Source organism: Engystomops pustulosus, chromosome 4, assembly GCF_040894005.1.
Source record: "Engystomops pustulosus chromosome 4, aEngPut4.maternal, whole genome shotgun sequence".
NCBI lineage: Eukaryota > Metazoa > Chordata > Amphibia > Anura > Leptodactylidae > Engystomops > Engystomops pustulosus.
The window spans coordinates 164,502,573-164,518,069 of record NC_092414.1 but is presented as its reverse complement, the minus strand read 5'-3'; the positions used below and the strand labels follow the sequence as shown (position 1 = coordinate 164,518,069).

At 44.5% G+C, this 15,497-nt stretch overlaps 1 protein-coding gene and 1 long non-coding RNA gene across 2 annotated transcripts in view; one reads left to right on the top strand and one right to left on the bottom strand.

The window, feature by feature from the left end:
* The window catches only part of FES (FES proto-oncogene, tyrosine kinase), a 72,759-nt gene extending 70,856 nt beyond the window's left edge, over positions 1-1,903 (bottom strand). Inside the window, exon 1 of the mRNA XM_072148415.1 lies at positions 1,754-1,903. The gene's annotated coding sequence lies outside the window, so the exon portion shown is untranslated. The remainder of the gene's footprint in view (positions 1-1,753) is intronic.
* Positions 1,904-4,703: 2,800 nt separating this feature from the next.
* Positions 4,704-15,497, top strand: part of LOC140125686 (uncharacterized) — a 47,633-nt gene continuing 36,839 nt past the window's right edge. The window contains exon 1 of the long non-coding RNA XR_011854691.1: positions 4,704-4,777. This is a non-coding gene — a long non-coding RNA (uncharacterized lncRNA). The remainder of the gene's footprint in view (positions 4,778-15,497) is intronic.

Sequence of the window (15,497 nt, the reverse complement as noted above, 5' to 3'; positions counted from 1 at the left end):
TTGTGACAGCTTTTTTTTGTCGGACTTTGCACATTTTTTTAGGTGCAAACTGCGTGCACAGGTATTTAAAAAGTTGCATGCAATTTTTTGAGGCGAATTGTGCTGCAAGCCCAATGTTAAAGGTGCACCAAAAAAAAGTTGGTGGGCAGTGCAGGAGGCACCAGATTAATGAAGAATGGGTGCCAGAAATCCTGAATCTTTCACACTCTACACTGTACACAGGCAAACTGCATTTACTGCTGTTCTTAGTAAATGTGCCCCATTGTGGGGGTGTATCATTGCAGTTTCGACAGGTTTTTGTCTCAAAATTGTTGCATCTGGAATGGAGTGGAATGAGACTTTTTTCCCCTAATTTTGTGTAAAAATCCACTCCAGTTTTTATAGCACCTCTTAGGCCAAAATTAAACTACTTTATGCAGATGGCTAGTGACCACCTCTGAGTGATCTAGAATAAGGTAAGGGTAGAGGGTAGATTAGGGTGTACATTAAGTTTATGGTATATTATTATGGCAAATATGCCATGTTCCCTCTATAGGACAATACATTTAAAAGACATCTGGTAGAGTAATCCTACTAAGAAGTTGTTGAGGAACTATGTTCCTCAGGACTTCTAGTATTATAATTCTATCCCCCGCAATTGCTAATTATGCTAATTGGTCTCAGAGCACCTTGTGTTATAATTTATTCACTTCCCCCATATGAAACAAGTCCCGCTCCAGTCCCACCGGTCAACTGTACATAGAGCAAATGATGTCAGGCATCAGGTAGGACTTGCAGAGTAACAGGGGAGTTAATAAATTAAAAGATGAGTTGCTCCGAGGCGCTCGAGTGATGTAGCCGGAGCGCCCCAGACTGACTACCATCATTTTTATAACTCTATATTGCCACAATTAGAGTCATAATAAAAGAAGTGCAGAGAAACATTGTTCAGTTACAATGATGGTAGATGTCCTATAAACTGAAAAATATTGGCATAAAAAATATTCAAAAACAGCTCCAAAACCCCTGCCTAATGATAAAGCTGCCCTGATATATTTAATAAAGGAATCCTTTTTTTAAGAATGAGGAAGTGATGTCTTTCTTTTTAGACTCTGTACTTTATGTTTCAGGGTTGTAAAACATACTGGATGTTATCACTTTTTACCTCTATCTATTCACATCATAAAAAAACGACATAATTTGTAGGAACAATACTGGTTGTGGCTCCTTAGTTTCTGCTTTTTTGTGTAGCTACATAAGCTAGAGGTGGACTACATAGAACTACTATTATAGTTAGTTGTTTTGCTCCAGTTCTCCTTTGTTTTGTCATTTATCAGTGGTCATTACTAAATTCTATACTCCACAATAGCAAGTGCTTTATTGTCTTGTAAAGGTGATTTGTTCATCTACATGGTAGTGTGAACAGCGCCCTACTATGACTGAAAAGACATGCATGAAAGTGGCCATCATAGATGGTGAACACCTTCACACATTCTGGTCATGGTCTTTCACTATTGAACAATGATTGTTATCTTTCCTGACCTCCTCCATTAGAGTCCTGTCTGTGGTAGTGGGGTTCACCAGCTGAGCTGTGTAGTAGGCTATGTCACCCTGTAGTTTGTCACCTCTTCCTCTAGTCCCCAGGTAGGTGCTTGTTTCCAGGAATAGCAGCCAGGCTCTCCTCCTGGATGTTGTTACATCTGCCCTCATAGCCTGGCACTGCCCCCTGGCTTGGCCAACTCCTCAGTGTCTGTACACATATGGCAGGACTTACCTCAGCGGTGCACTCACAGCCTGGCACTGTGTGCTGCTCCCATAGCTGCTGTTGTGGGCTATCTCCTCAGCTTTCTGTGATGTCCCCCTCTCTCCTGTAGTGAGCTGCCTCCTTCCCCTGCTCTTACAGACTGCACTGACACACTGTAGCGAGTGTCAGCGTGACGGCAGTACTTCCCACACTGACAGTAACCCGGCCTGCATGTCTGCATTGGGAAACCCACATTAACCCTCTCAGTGCTCTAAGCAGTCCTTCTACAGGAGCAGCAAGTGTCCCGTGCAGGAGTAAGAGGCATGAGAGGGACAACAAAGTCCACCAATCTGGAGTAGAAATCATCTTCAACTAGTTCCACTGTGTTTCTAGTAATTTCCACATCTGACACCTGAATACTAATGGACAAAACATATATGCAGTCATGTAGTGAGATACAATAGAGACCCCTGGTAGCTCATAGTCTCCCTGTTGTAAGAAGGGGGACCCCATCTCCCATTGTCACCCACTTTTCCTACCACATGTATTTGAATACGTAACGCTCTCCAAGCTTAGTAGTATTAAGAGCTTCCAAAGAGCAAAAGGGAGCACTGCTGTCCAGGAATAAATTAGATTACATTCACATTGAGTTTTCTTCTTACACTTAGCATATACACCAGGTAAGTCCCTAAATGGTCGCAAAAAAGCTTCCAGCCAAAAAGAAATGGTCACATCAAGTGGCGTAACTAGAGTCCTCTGGGCCCTGGTGCAAAATTCTGACAGAGACTCTTATTCATTATATGAAAAGAAAAAAAACTCAAATCTTTTCCTCATAGCTTCCATCTTATGACAAGTTTAATTACATTTCTTTTTAGTAAGGCCCCTCTTACTTACCTCTTCTCTGATCCCCTCTGCTAGTGGTGAGTTGGCTGTCTTCTACTAATGGAGTAAGAGGTAATTGTGCTGCTGGCACTGCCGTGCTGGTGTCCTGTGTGCTGCTGTGCATAGTGGCAGAGCAGGGAGTGTATTACTGACACGGCTTTCCGCTGTATTACGGATACTGATACAGTTGAAAGTTCCACTAGTGGGCAGATTGTCCACCATGATAGCTGTAGAGAGGGCTAGAGTGGTGTCAGACTGACAGGTGGGCCGGCAGATATCATAGTCTACTATAAAAGCATCTGCCCCATAAACTGATACGCAGATTCTTTATATTTATCTGTGACAGCCGCGGGCCCCCCTATCACTGTGGGTCCAGTCGCAGGCGCATCTTCAGTGACGACAATTGTTATACCACTGGTTAAATCTCTAAATACACATCTCTGAGTATACTGATACTCACTGATATTGGGATCTGAGAAAGGGACAAATTGTGAAGGGTAGGTAACTAAGTCAGAGCTTATCCAAATGTGGGGCATTTCGAATATACAATGGTTAGTATCTATTTAAATTGATCCAAGAAGGATCAGCTAATGAAACATCGACAGACTTTTGAGTATTCAAGGCTCATGGTACATGGGGTCGGTGCTGAGACCCCCACAGATTGCGAGAACGAGGGGTGTGAAGATAAGTTATATGATACCTTAGAAAGGAAATAGCTGTCCTTGGATACGACCATCCTAGGAGACCATGCCTGAGAAAGATTGATCATTTATTCCTACCTGCTGTATAGTATCTGATTCTGCTTGTCTTCCCGTGTGTGACCCTGGCTTGGTATCTGACTGCATTTTGTATTTTTAACCTGTGCTTCCTGCCACGACCCTCTGCTTGTCTTCATTTCTGCTTGCATGCTGCCTGCCTCAACTCCGGACTGACTCTGATTACACTCTGCCGGTCCCCTTGATACCGCAAACTGGTGCATCTGTGCCCTCTGGGCCAGCTGCTATCTATACTGGGACCACCACAAGAGGTAGCAGCCTTGCAATCTCTCCGCAGTGAAGTCCAGATCCCTGTAAAGGGGAGGTCCAGGGATAACGCCCTTAGTGTGTGGCCCAAAGTCAAACCAGTTAGATAACACGGTGGGTTCACTATCTGCTGCTTTTTACATTTGCAGCATTGAGCCCTGCCTGACCACCTGGATTCAGTGTTCATTACCACAGACGACTCTGGGACATGCAATAACTCCTGTCCAATTTGTATCCGAAAATAATTTGTTTCTTTGTGCAATAACCCCAGCCAGGGTGGTTGTATCTAAGGACATTTAACTAGTTTCTAATGGACAACATGTCTACATTTATAGGAAATTATATTCACACATTCACATTTACATTTTATTAATAACATGCAATTGAAGACATGCATATATATGGTAGTTTAATTAAATGAAATATGAATATCCAGATGAGAATATCCCTTTAACTAGGCCACAGAGCCATCGCTATTATGCAACTCGCACATGTCTTTTTTTTACATAAACAATGGCCTCTGCCACACTACATATGGAAAAGAAATGGTATGTCAATCTTTGACATCACTTTTAATTCCCTTGCTATATTTTGTCTATATATATTCTTATACATGGGGGGAGAGTGTTTGATAAGAAATGTTAGATCTTCTGTGATTCGGCAGTTTGTTGGAACAGATTTATGTATAATACTAGACAATAATTAACTCACCTCTAAGGCAACATGATCCAAAATAAACAACCCACAATATTCAATAGGCTAACAATATCCAACAGCTGCACAATATGTTCACATGTCAGGTGCAGCTCTTACTACAGTAGTTATTATGTAGGCTTTAGAAAAGGATAAATGAAAACACTACAGTATATCCTTCATTCACCTTCAAAGCCTTTACAGTCAATAGGACCTATGACACTCATCAACTGATGGAAAGCTGGAAAAGTAATCAGTAAATGTAATGTAAAATGTAAATGTAATGTACAATGAAAGAAGTAATAATAATATGTAAGTAACAAACTTTAAGGAGTTTAACCCCACAGGTAATTTATTACATTACAATTATTTTTGTTCATCAGCAGGCAGTGGTTACATGCCCAGAGACTGAAGGAAACAACAGGAGTGGCAGAGCTGGAATGAGAATAAGGTAAAGGTGAGTATAAAGCATTTTTCATTTTACTTATAACACAATCAATAATTAACACACGCCCTAGTTTTAAATGCTGCCTTTAAAAGCACATGTGACAATCCCCATAAAAAACAACTAATCCATAAATTTTGAGTACTTTGACATTTGTATTTGTGCAGTTTAAAAATCCAACATAAAATGCATATAATTTAAAATTTAGAAGACCTGTCTGTTTTATAAAATAATAATTGTGTCTCCGATAAAATAGTAATCCTGGCCCCTATTGTCTTAAATATATATGTTGTACGGTCACATTATTAAATTTTAAAGCGAAACTAAACTTTTAGCAAAACACATAGATCAGTAGTGCAGATGGTGATAGTAAACTTTGTAATATACTAACCTTATAAAGATTCAGTGTATCCCCTCTTCTCCTTCTCAACCCGTAACCCCTTTTAAATGTGCCCTATGGAACGCCCGCTCTGTGTGTGATAAACTAGAATCAGTTCATGACCTCTTTCTTTCTAAGTCTTTGGACATGCTTGCCATTACGGAAACATGGATCCAGCAGGAAGACTCTGCCTCCGTTGCAGCATTGTCTTATGGCGGTTTACATTTTTCGCACTGTTCCAGACCTGAGAATAGGCAGGGAGGTGGGGTAGGCATACTCCTCTCTCCACAATGCACTTTCCAGGTCATTCCTCCTGTACCCTCTCTTACTTTCCCATCTTTTGAGGTCCACACTCTTAGACTTTTCCGCCCATTCTCTCTTTGTGTGGCTGTAGTATACCGTCCTCCTGGCTCACCCTATCAGTTTCTTGACCACTTTGCCTCTTGGCTCTCTCACTTTCTATCCTGTGACATTCCAACCATCATCATGGGAGACTTCAACATCCCTGTTAACACTCCCATTTCCCCTCCTGCCTCTCAGCTCTTAGCACTAACTACTTCTCTCGGTCTTTCACAACTCTGCGTTTCCCCCACTCATAGTGAGGGAAACATCTTCCATTTGGTCTTCTCCCGACCATCTTCAATATCTGATTTTACCAATTCCTCCTTTCCACTTTCAGACCATAATCTCCTTTCTTTTACTTTCAATAATACTTCTCATTCTCAGAATTCTTCCACCCATCATTCATACTGGAACCCACGTGCAATAGATACTCATCAACTCACAGAAAACTTACAGACTGCACTGTCCCCCATGTCCTCTTTCACCTGTTCAAACCTGGCTACTAACCACTATAATCACACTGTCAGAAGCGCCCTAGATGAGATGGCACCGCTCACTATCCGAAATTCTCAACACACACGCGTGGAGAAAATCGCGCACACCTGCAGACTTTCTTCACTTCAAATTTATGCTAAAAACTTATAACTCTGCCCTTCTTCACTTTGCTAAACAGGTGTATTTTACTGATCTCATATCCTCTCTCTCTCTAACAACCCCAAAAGGCTCTTTGATACCCTTCACTCCTTACTAACACCAAAGGTGCAGCCACCTGTCACAGACCTTGGGGCTGAAGATCTGGCCACCTATTTTAAGGATAAAATTGATTGTATCCCCCAGGAAATAATTGCTCAATCCACTAACCCCTCCAATCCCCTTCCCTCCCATACCTTATCTTGTTCACTCTCTTCCTTTGAGCCAGTCACAGAGGAAGAAGTGTCTAGGCTCCTTTCCTCTGCTCGCCCCACTACCTGCATCAGTGACCCCATCCCCTCACATCTGGTACAGTCTCTCTCCCCAGCAGTCACTTCTCACCTAACTAAAATTTTCAATCTCTCTCTCTCTTCTGGTGTCGTCCCCTCTTCTTTCAAGCATGCTATTGTTACCCCTTTACTAAAGAAACCTTCACTGGACCCATCCAATGCTACTAACTACCGACCAGTTTCTAACCTCCCTTTCATCTCCAAACTCCTGGAACACTTGGTCTATTCTCGACTAACCCGCTATCTCTCAGCTAACTCCCTCCTTGACCCCCTGCAATCTGGTTTCCGCTCTATGTATTCCACTGAAACTGCTCTTTCTAAAGTCTCCAATGATCTCCTCACTGCAAAATCCAAAGGTGACTATTCTCTCCTCATTCTCCTGGATCTATCGGCAGCGTTCGATACTGTGGACCACCAGCTCCTCCTTAGGATGCTTCACTCCATTGGCCTAAAGGACACTGCACTCTCTTGGTTTTCTTCCTATCTCTCTGACCGCACTTTCAGTGTCTCCTTTTCTGGATCTTTCTCTTCTCATCTTCCTCTCAGTGTCGGGGTTCCTCATGGATCAGTCTTAGGTCCTCTTCTCTTCTCTCTCTATACTGCCCCCATTGGACAAACCATCAGCAGATTTGGTTTCCAGTATCATCTTTATGCTGATGACACCCAGCTGTATACTTCTGCATGTAACATCACCCCTAACTAAATCCAGAACACTAGTGAATGTCTCTCTGCTGTCTCTAACTTCATGTCCTCTCTCTTCTTGAAACTTAATCTTTCTAAGACTGAACTTCTTGTCTTTCCACCATCTACTAACCAAAACAAACCCTGACCTCTCCATCTCGGTCTGTGGGATCACTATAGCACCGAGGCAGCAGGCCCGCTGTCTTGGGGTTGTGCTGGACTCTGACCTCTCCTTTTTACCATATATTCAATCTCTTGCTCGTTCTTGCCGTATGCATCTCAGAAACATCTCCAGAATCCAGCCATTTCTGACATTTGAAACTTCTAAAATGCTAATTGTTGCACTTGTTCACTCTTGACTACACTACTGTAACTCCCTACTAATCGGTCTTCCACTCTCTAAACTCTCTCCTCTTCAATCTATTCTTAATGCAGCAGCCAGGCTCGTCTTTCAGGCCAAACGCTACACGGATGCCTCCAGTTTGTGCCAATCACTGCACTGGCTACCTGTCTCCTTCCGTATTCACTTTAAAATAATAACCCTCATCCACAAAGCTCTGAATAATGCTGCACCTCCCTATCTCTCTTCTCTCATCTCAGTCTATCGCCCTTCCCATGCTCTTCGATCTGCCAGTGACATTAGATTAATCTCTACCTTAATTCGAACTTCCCATGCACGTATCCAGGACTTCTCCCGAGTTGCACCAATTCTCTGGAATGCCCTTCCCCAGACTCTGAGACTAATACCCACCTTTCAAAGCTTCAAAAGTGCTCTTAAAACCCATCTCTTTAGGCAAGCCTATCACACTCGCTAACTGCTTGAAATGTCAACTCTCCCTTTACTAATCCATTCTATGTCCTATCTCCCATCTGTTATTTGGCAAACAGCTGATATATACCAAGCTCCAGGCTTCTCTGCAGTCTTTTTCACCTATGACCCTGTAAATAAGATGGCTGCTGATGGCCGGTTCAAGCAGCAACATCGTTGTTTAGTAAATTATTTATTAAATTATTTTATATTGTTCCCTTATAAAGAATGGCTGGACCATTATATGACCTCTTGTGTCACCCCCTCATCCTCATAGTCTGTAAGCTCTTGTGAGCAGGGCCCTCACTCCTATTGTTCCATATGACTGTTTGTTCTTTGTAATGTAATATAGTTTTATATGTCCCCTATGATTTGTAAAGCGTTACGGAATTTGATGGCGCTATATAAATAAATATTATTATTATTATTATTATTATAGAAATATGTCCCTGTGTCCTTTTTTCTCTGCCTTTCTTCCTTCCTTCCAGCTTTTTGTCCTGTATCCACTAACAGCAGAGAGATAAAGAAACCAGATAGAGTGTCTAATGACTTAACTCTTCACAGACCCTGGGTAGTCTTATCTCCTCAGAAAACATGTAAAATATTCTCTATGTATGGAAAGAATTCATCTTTAGTTTAATTTTATCTTCCATTTTCCTATGTGACTGTGTATGTGACTTCAGATATACTGCTTACTGCAGGAGAAAGAAGCAGAAAAAGGCAAATAGAAGCTGGTTTCCTTAATGTAGTAAATTATAAAGTTTATTATTATTATTATGTCACGCATGGAGGTGTGGGAGAGTCTCCTGAGGCTAAAGACAGTGGACTCCCTGGACCACCGTGGGGGATGATGTTACTGGCCGCAACCAGGAAGCGGAGTCTAAGTGGACCCCTGGTCTTCGCCAGAGCCCACTGCAAAGCTGGATGGACTTGCTGTGGCGGGGAGCCACCAGGTCGCTCCATATGTGCGACTAGGCCTGCGTTGGCAGCCAAGTTAGGGACACAGGGTAGGCAGGACCACGGGAAGGCAGGACCACGGCAGGAGTACAGGACCGCCACAGGAGTACAGGACCACCACAGGAACACAGGACCTTGGGAAACACAGAGGCATCTGGAAACGCACAGGAATACAGAGGCGTCTGGAAACGCTAAGGAAACCAAAGGGGTTTCTCTTCAGCAGAATGACCTGATGATCCGGCAGGGGAAGCTGGGAGCCGCTGGGCTATATAGGAACCAGGAAATGCCAGCGGCAATTAGGAGGACGCTGGCTCATTAAATCTTGTAGAGTCGGCGCGCTCGCACTCTGGTGAGTGGGGACACGCGCGGCCTAGTCAGACAGCAGGAGCGCCGCCAGACGGGACCGGAGCCAGGAGCCGGGAGAATTGAGTACGGACCCTGGGGGAGCAGGCGCGGCAGCGGGGACACAGATGAGGGCACGGGTGCACCTGCGATCTGTACCGAGAATCGTGGGTGTAACCGTGACATATTATTACTATTATTATTATTATATGCTGTATTCATTTCCAGGATGGAAAAGTTCAAAGGTTTAGTTACGCATTATAAAAATTACTTAAATATACTCAGCATCTCATAGCACACAGGGATCATGAAGTGTCTGCTTAGAGAGTACCCGCCCACACTCGGGAATTTTACAATGATCCCCACTGAGTTATAGGAGATAAAACAGCAATAAAACTGAGTAAAATTGTAAAGTAAGGTGGTGAAAAATGATCTTTATTATGTAAACATCACTAGGGGATTCAAATTTGAGCAATTTGTTTTGCGGGAGAACTCCTTTGACCATTTTCCTCCTGCTCTATAACAGATTACTGTATATACTCGAGTATAAGCCGACCCAAATATAAGCCAAGACTCCTACTTTTACCACATAAAACTGAACCTGCTGCTACCAGACGGATCATGGAGAAGACCTGCGGGGGGCTTCGGAAAAGGTGAGTTTTGACATTCTTTTTTTGACCAAGTATAAGCCGAGTTTGGGTTTTTAAAACATTTTTTGTCCCTTTAAAGTGCTTCTGATCTGTAATGAACTCTACTGAAATAGACCTTCTTGAACTTAAAAAGATTGTTTCTAAAGATTATGGAAATTATCTTTGAATGTATTATTGGATGCTCTTATTTTTTATTTTTGCCAGTGTGTTTCTTTGTTGTTTCTATTTGATTTGTAAAGGGAAGTGTGTTTGTTGCTTCACTTATTTTGCAAGACTCCACTGTAAGATGTGAATGCATCTGCAGGGGTTGGACAGCAATTACTAAATTAACATCCTTTACATCCAAGTAAAGTAAAGACGTTTAGAAAAGAAGAGTTTACTAACCTGAACTGGTTACAACTAGCATTGGGTTAAACACAAACCCCAAAATTTGGGTATGTACTGAAAATGGCTGGTTCGTCACCCATGACCTCAAAGCTGAACAAAATTTTTCTGTTTGAGCGGTGGGTTCATGTTCGGGAAAAATGCAGCACTGCTGAGCAGCCAATCATCCAGTTTGCAGCCCCTTGGCATGGTTTGAGCATGGCTGCTGATCTTTATAGGGTCAGTCAGACACGTAGGGACGTAGCAAAAATGTATGATTGCCCTTTTAAGGGCAGTTAGGCAGAGAGAGGAGGTTCAGGTAGTTCAGGGCCACTTTTCTAACAAATTTGCATTTCTAGCATCATACAGATCATACAGCATTATCTTTAAGGAGTCGTTTTAGTGTTATCTGCTTTTTCAGCATCATAGAGCTATATCTTAAAGGAGCAGTACTACTAGTATTTTCATTTACAACATGATACAGTGTTAAGTTAAACTACAAGTCTTAAAACATTTGTATCAATGTTACCTTGCATTGCTAGTCTTACAAGTATTGGTATTATGATTACCTTACACTACCAATATTAGTATTATTTGCATCAGTCTTACCTTAATCATTTGTGTCCGACCTGTGTGTCGTTTTTGTATATATTGTTTCATTTGTTAATAAAGATTACTCCTTTTGGCTATTACACACATGTTCTTGTGTATTTTCTAATTACCTTACAGTACTAGACTTGGTAGTATTTGTATCAGTGTTACCTTACACTACCAGTCTTAGAACTATTTGCATTAATTTAAATTTACAATACCATTAGAGATGAGCGAACATACTCGTCCGAGCTTGATGCTCGTTCGAGCATTAGCGTACTCGAAACTGCTCGTTGCTCGGACGAATACTTCGCCCGCTCGAGAAAATGGCAGCTCCCGCCGTTTTGCTTTTTGGCGGCCAGAAACAGAGCCAATCACAAGCCAGGAGACTCTGCACTCCACCCAGCATGACGTGGTACCCTTACACGTCGATAGCAGTGGTTGGCTGGCCAGATCAGGTGACCCTGGGATAGACTAGCCGCTGCCCGCGCTGCTCGGATCATTCTGTGTCTGGATGCCGCTAGGGAGAGAGCTGCTGCTGGTCAGGGAAAGCGTTAGGGTGTTCTATTAGAATAGTGTTAGGCAGGAGTGATTCAACAAGAACCCAACAGCCCTTCTTAGGGCTACTATAACGTTATACTTTTTTTTTTTTGTTTGCTTGTGGCTGGGCTTGCTGGCACTAGTAGTGCAGCTAGTACCATATTGTGAGGAATTTGCAGGGGGACTTGCTACCGTTGTGTTTAGCTCTTAGTGACACACATATCCACCTCAAACACCAAAGTGGGAAAATTTATTAGGGGTTTGATTTCAATTAGGCACAGTCTGGCAGTTTCTTTTTATTTTACGTTTATTTTTTCATAACTCAGCGTCATCTCATCTGGCATAGCAGTGTGCTTTCATACTTGGCTAGAAAATAGCCAAAGGAGAATCCAAACGGCTTACTTACGCCTACAATAGCGTTATATATATTTTATTTCTGGTTGATCTGCTGGTGGCTGTCCTTGCTGCAGTGCATATACTAGCCAATTGTGAGGAATTTGGAGTGAGACTTGCGACCGCTGTGTTTAGCGCTTAGTGACGCACATATCCATCGCAAAGACCGAAGTGGGAAAATTTATTAGGGGTTGGATTTCAATTAGGCACAGTCTGGCAGTTTCTTTTTATTTTACGCTTATTTTTTCATAACTCAGCGTCATCTCATCAGTGTGCTTTCATACTTGGCTAGAAAATAGCCAAAGGAGAATCCAAACGGCTTACTTACACCTACAATAGCGTTATATATATTTTATTTCTGGTTGATCTGCTGGTGGCCGTCCTTGCTGCAGTGCATATACTAGCCAATTGTGAGGAATTTGGAGTGAGACTTGCGACCGCTGTGTTTAGCGCTTAGTGACGCACATATCCATCGCAAAGACCGAAGTGGGAAAATTTATTAGGGGTTGGATTTCAATTAGGCACAGTCTGGCAGTTTCTTTTTATTTTACGTTTATTTTTTCATAACTCAGCGTCATCTCATCAGTGTGCTTTCATACTTGGCTAGAAAATAGCCAAAGGAGAATCCAAACGGCTTACTTACGCCTACAATAGCGTTATATATATTTTATTTCTGGTTGATCTGCTGGTGGCTGTCCTTGCTGCAGTGCATATACTAGCCAATTGTGAGGAATTTGGAGTGAGACTTGCGACCGCTGTGTTTAGCGCTTAGTGACGCACATATCCATCGCAAAGACCGAAGTGGGAAAATTTATTAGGGGTTGGATTTCAATTAGGCACAGTCTGGCAGTTTTTTTTATTTTACGCTTATTTTTTCATAACTCAGCGTCATCTCATCAGTGTGCTTTCATACTTGGCTAGAAAATAGCCAAAGGAGAATCCAAACGGCTTACTTACGCCTACAATAGCGTTATGTATATTTTATTTCTGGTTGATCTGCTGGTGGCTGTCCTTGCTGCAGTGCATATACTAGCCAATTGTGAGGAATTTGGAGTGAGACTTGCGACCGCTGTGTTTAGCGCTTAGTGACGCACATATCCATCGCAAAGACCGAAGTGGGAACATTTATTTCAATTAGGCACAGTCTGCCATTTCCTTTTTATTTTACGTTTATTTTTTCATAACTCAGCGTCATCTCATCTGGCATAGCAGTGTGCTTTCATACTTGGCTAGAAAATAGCCATAGCAATAGGATAGCATTGTTTGGTTTTAAAAACTATAAAACACAAAAAAAAAAACTAAAAAACACAAAAAAACACAAAAAAAAGTTAAAAAAAAATTAAAGTTATAACTTTCATTTTCAAAATGTTTAACCCGAGGGCTAGGGGTAGAGGACGAGGACGAGGGCGGGGACGTGGGCGTCCAACTACTGCAGGGGTCAGAGGCCGTGGTCCTGGGTGGGGTGAGACACCACCTGCTGATGAGGGAGCAGGGGAAAGCCGCAGAGCTACACTCCCTAGGTTCATGTCTGAAGTTACTGGGACTCGTGGTAGAGCATTGTTGAGGCCAGAACAGTGCGAACAGGTGATGTCGTGGATTGCCGACAATGCTTCGAGCAATTTGTCCACCAGTCAGTCTTCCACGCAGTCCACCCATGTCACCGAAATCGGCACTCCTCCAGCTCCTGCACCTCAGCCTCCTCCCCCCCAGTCTGCCCCCTCCCATGAAAATTTGGCATCTGAACCGGCATACTCTGAGGAACTTTTTTCTGGACCCTTCCCACAGTCACAAACCACTTGTCCGGTTGCTGCTGAGCAATTTTCCGATGCCCAGGTTTTCCACCAGTCGCAGTCTGTGGGTGATGATGACCTTCTTGACGTAGTGGAAGAAGTGTGTAAAGAGGTGTCCGACGATGAGGAGACACGGTTGTCAGACAGTGGTGAAGTTGTTGTCAGGGCAGGAAGTCCGAGGGGGGAGCAGACTGAGGGATCGGAGGATGATGAGGTGACAGACCCAAGCTGGGTTGAGAGGCCGGTTAAACACAGTGCTTCGGAGACGGAGGAGAGTCCTCGACCAGAACAGGTTGGAAGAGGCAGTGGTGGGGCCAGACGGAGAGGCAGGGCCAGAGCAGGTGCATCAGCGCCAAATGTGTCACGTAGTGAAGCTCCCGTGGCGAGGGCTCCCGCGGCGAGGGCTAGATTTTCAGAAGTCTGGAGGTTCTTTAAGGAAACACCGGATGACCGACGGACTGTGGTGTGCAACCTTTGCCAAACCAGGATCAGCAGGGGTTCCACCACTACTAGCTTAACTACCACCAGTATGCGCAGGCATATGAATGCTAAACACCCCACTCAGTGGCACCAAGCCCGTTCACCTCCGGCCGTGCACACCACTGCTCCTTCCCCTGTGTCAGCTGATAGTCAGCCCCCTGCCCAGGACCCTGGCACAAAAACCCCATCGTCGCCTCCACGATCCTCCACAGCATCCACCAGCGTTCAGCTCTCCATACCCCAGACGCTGGAGCGGAAACGGAAATATAGTGCAACCCACCCGCACGCCCAAGCCCTTAATGTCCACATCTCCAGATTGCTTAGCCTGGAGATGCTGCCCTATAGGCTAGTAGAGACCGAGGCCTTTCGCAACCTCATGGCAGCGGCCGCCCCTCGGTAGTCGGTCCCCAGCCGCCACTACTTTTCCCGATGTGCCGTCCCAGCCCTGCACCAGCACGTGTCAGACAACATCATCCGTGCCCTGACCAACGCCGTTTCTGACAAGGTCCACCTGACCACGGACACGTGGACGAGTGCTGCCGGGCAGGGCCACTGTATATTGCTGACGGCACATTGGGTTAACTTGGTGGAGGCTGGGACCGAGTCTGACCCTGCGGCTGGTCATATACTGCCGACGCCGAGGATTGCGGGGCCTACCTCGGTCCAGGTCTTTCAGGCCTACTATGCCTCCTCCTCCTCCCACCCCTCTTCCACCTCCTCCTCCGAACTACCATCCGTGGGCATGGCGCCATCAGTCGGTAGCTCTAGGCACAGCAGCAGTGCCGTCGCTAAGCGACAGCAGGCGGTGCTCAAACTGCTGAGCCTAGGCGATAAAAGGCACACCGCCCAAGAGCTATTACAGGGCATCACGGCGCAGACTGATCTGTGGCTGGCACCGCTGAACCTGAAGCCAGGCATGGTTGTGTGTGACAACGGCCGTAACCTGGTGGCGGCTCTGCAACTCGGCAGACTGACACATGTGCCATGCCTGGCCCATGTGTTAAATCTGATAGTTCAGCGTTTCCTCAAGACACACCCCAATCTGTCTGATTTGCTCACGAAGGTGCGCCGCATCTGTGCGCATTTCAGGAAGTCCAGCACAGATGCTGCCACTCTCAGGGCAGCGCAGCGCCGCCTCCAACTGCCCGCTCACCGACTGTTGTGTGACGTGCCCACGAGGTGGAATTCAACATTAACCATGTTATCCAGAGTTTACCAGCAGCGCAGAGCGATTGTAGACTGCCAGATGTCAACTTCCACCAGAACTGGTAGTCAGGTCAGTCAGCTTCCACAAGTCTACAATGAGGAGTGGACGTGGATGTCTGATATCTGTCAGGTGCTGAGTAACTTCGAGGAGTCAACACAGATGGTCAGTGGCGATGCCGCCATCATCAGCCTCACCATCCCGCTGCTTGGCCTGTTGAAAAACTCTCTGA